Source organism: Cyclopterus lumpus, chromosome 9 (assembly GCF_009769545.1).
Source record: "Cyclopterus lumpus isolate fCycLum1 chromosome 9, fCycLum1.pri, whole genome shotgun sequence".
Taxonomy (NCBI): Eukaryota; Metazoa; Chordata; class Actinopteri; order Perciformes; family Cyclopteridae; genus Cyclopterus; species Cyclopterus lumpus.
In genome coordinates this window covers 27,992,347-27,995,395 of record NC_046974.1, presented here as the reverse complement: position 1 = coordinate 27,995,395, position 3,049 = coordinate 27,992,347, and the positions used below count along the sequence as shown (strand labels likewise).

The window sequence follows — 3,049 nt, the reverse complement described above, 5'->3', positions numbered from 1 at the left end:
TTCTAGTCCATCGCCTTAACCACTCGGCCACAACAACCCACAAAAAGACAACACCAACTTTTAGAATTATGTACATCTGGATTAGTGGCCCAAAGAGACATTGACTAAGTGTACATTTCTATAAAACTGTTGTTCAGGGAAATCTCAACTGTGTTCATTTTGCCTTAGTGCATTCTTTCATTACCTTGCTGAGTTTTCTGATTGCCAAGTTTCCTAACTCAATCATCATCATCCTTTAACTGTGACTATAATAACGGATGGAGATGCCGGGATTGAACCCGGGGCCTCATACATGCAAAGCATGCGCTCTACCACTGAGCTACATCCCCTACAAACCTTGGCAATGTGTCTATAATTCTTCAAGATGCTTAAATAAAGGCAGCGATATGACAAATAACAATTAATCTAAATCTCGTATATGGTTTTAAATCCTGTCAGTTGCAACTGTGATGTTTGGAAATCAAACTTGGGAAAACTCTTTGCACCACCAGTCACAGTGGAAATGTTGGACATTTCCTCCCTTTCTGGTTACCATCTGTCTACAAAACCAAGCAACAGTATAGTCTCACTGGATGAAAATGACTATGATGACCGGGAATCTACAGGGGCCAATTGCTTGGAAGGCAGCTATGCTCGCCACTGTGCAACCATTGCAGTGGAAATAGGCTTTCACTGCAAATTCCCAAAGACCCCTTGCGTAAAAACCACACCTTGCTGTAGCATCTACCTTCTTTAGTAAAGATAGTATCAATAGCATAATAACAAAACGGGTTTGAATTAATACAAGTATTGAGGATTTTAAAGTTACAAAGTGTGACAACACAAAAACGACAAAGTGTGTAGTCAATCAACAACTTGTGACAAAGAAACAGTTTTGAGGGTGCTCTTTTTCTCAGCTGAACCTGAAATGTGTCAGCAGGGAGGTCTATGATTGTCTTATTTGGTGAGGCTAAACTGATGAAAAGTGTATTTCGTTGTTGGCAGGATTCGAACCTGCGCGGGGAGACCCCAATGGATTTCTAGTCCATCGCCTTAACCACTCGGCCACAACAACCCACAAAGAGACAACACCAACTTTTAGAATTATGTAGATCTGGATTAGTGGCCCAAAGAGACATTGACTAAGTGTACATTTCTATAAAACTGTTGTTCAGGGAAATCTCAACTGTGTTCATTTTGCCTTAGTGCATTCTTTCATTACCTTGATGAGTTTTGTGATTGCCAAGTTTCCTAACTCAATCATCATCATCCTTTAACTGTGACTATAATAACGGATGGAGATGCCGGGGATTGAACCCGGGGCCTCATACATGCAAAGCATGCGCTCTACCACTGAGCTACATCCCCTACAAACCTTGGGCAAATTGTCTATAATTCTTCAAGATGCTTAAATAAAGGCAGCGATATGACAAAAAACGATTAATGTAAATCTCGTATATGGTTTTAAATCCTGTCAGTTGCAACTGTGATGTTTGGAAATCAAACTTGGGAAAACTCTTTGCACCACCAGTCACAGTGGAAATGTTGGACATTTCCTCCCTTTCTGGTTACCATCTGTCTACAAAACCAAGCAACAGTATAGTCTCACTGGATGAAAATGACTATGATGACCGGGAATCTAACAGGGGCCAATTGCTTGGAAGGCAGCTATGCTCGCCACTGTGCAACCATTGCAGTGGAAATAGGCTTTCACTGCAAATTCCCAAAGACCCCTTACGTAAAAACCACACCTTGCTGTAGCATCTACCTTCTTTAGTAAAGATAGTATCAATAGCATAATAACAAAATGGGTTTGAATTAATACAAGTATTGAGGATTTTAAAGTTACAAAGTGTGACAACACAAAAACGACAAAGTGTGTAGTCAATCAACAACTTGTGACAAAGAAACAGTTTTGAGGGTGCTCTTTTTCTCAGCTGAACCTGAAATGTGTCAGCAGGGAGGTCTATGATTGTCTTATTTGGTGAGGCTAAACTGATGAAAAGTGTATTTCGTTGTTGGCAGGATTCGAACCTGCGCGGGGAGACCCCAATGGATTTCTAGTCCATCGCCTTAACCACTCGGCCACAACAACCCACAAAGAGACAACACCAACTTTTAGAATTATGTACATCTGGATTAGTGGCCCAAAGAGACATTGACTAAGTGTACATTCTATAAAACTGTTGTTCAGGGAAATCTCAACTGTGTTCATTTTGCCTTAGAGCATTCTTTCATTACCTTGATGAGTTTTGTTGATTGGCCAAGTTTCCTAACTCAATCATCATCATCCTTTAACTGTGACTATAATAACGGATGGAGATGCCGGGGATTGAACCCGGGGCCTCATACATGCAAAGCATGCGCTCTACCACTGAGCTACATCCCCTACAAACCTTGGCAATGTGTCTATAATTCTTCAAGATGCTTAAATAAAGGCAGCGATATGACAAATAACAATTAATCTAAATCTCGTATATGGTTTTAAATCCTGTCAGTTGCAACTGTTGATGTTGGAAATCAAACTTGGGAAAACTCTTTGCACAACTATCCACCAGTCCACAGTGGAAATGTGGACATTTCCTCCCTTTCTGGTTACCAATCTGTCTACAAAACCAAGCAACAGTATAGTCTCACTGGATGAAAATGACTATGATGACCGGGAATCTAACAGGGGCCAATTGCTTGGAAGGCAGCTATGCTCGCCACTGTGCAACCATTGCAGTGGAAATAGGCTTTCACTGCAAATTCCCAAAGACCCCTTACGTAAAAACACACCTTGCTGTAGCATCTACCTTCTTTAGTAAGATAGTATCAATAGCATAATAACAAAACGGGTTTGAATTAATACAAGTATTGAGGATTTTAAAGTTACAAAGTGTGACAACACAAAAAACGACAAAGTGTGTAGTCAATCAACAACTTGTGACAAAGAAACAGTTTTGAGGGTGCTCTTTTTCTCAGCTGAACCTGAAATGTGTCAGCAGGGAGGTCTATGATTGTCTTATTTGGTGAGGCTAAACTGATGAAAAGTGTATTTCGTTGTTGGCAGATTCGAACCTGCGCGGGA

The 3,049-nt window shown here is 40.6% G+C and overlaps 6 non-coding genes across 6 annotated transcripts in view; all 6 read right to left on the bottom strand.

Moving 5' to 3' along the window:
- Positions 1 to 258: 258 nt before the first annotated feature.
- Positions 259 to 329, bottom strand: trnaa-ugc. The gene has a single exon. It is a non-coding gene; the product is annotated as a tRNA-Ala (tRNA).
- A 643-nt stretch (positions 330 to 972) lies between these two features.
- On the bottom strand, positions 973 to 1,054 carry trnas-aga. The gene has a single exon. It is a non-coding gene; the product is annotated as a tRNA-Ser (tRNA).
- A 221-nt stretch (positions 1,055 to 1,275) lies between these two features.
- trnaa-ugc lies at positions 1,276 to 1,347 on the bottom strand. Its single transcript has one exon. It is a non-coding gene; the product is annotated as a tRNA-Ala (tRNA).
- A 645-nt stretch (positions 1,348 to 1,992) lies between these two features.
- Positions 1,993 to 2,074, bottom strand: trnas-aga. Its single transcript has one exon. It is a non-coding gene; the product is annotated as a tRNA-Ser (tRNA).
- Positions 2,075 to 2,296: 222 nt separating this feature from the next.
- trnaa-ugc lies at positions 2,297 to 2,368 on the bottom strand. Its single transcript has one exon. It is a non-coding gene; the product is annotated as a tRNA-Ala (tRNA).
- A 651-nt stretch (positions 2,369 to 3,019) lies between these two features.
- Positions 3,020 to 3,049, bottom strand: part of trnas-aga — an 82-nt gene continuing 52 nt past the window's right edge. The window contains exon 1 of the tRNA in view: positions 3,020 to 3,049. This exon is cut by the window's right edge and continues 52 nt beyond it. This is a non-coding gene — a tRNA (tRNA-Ser).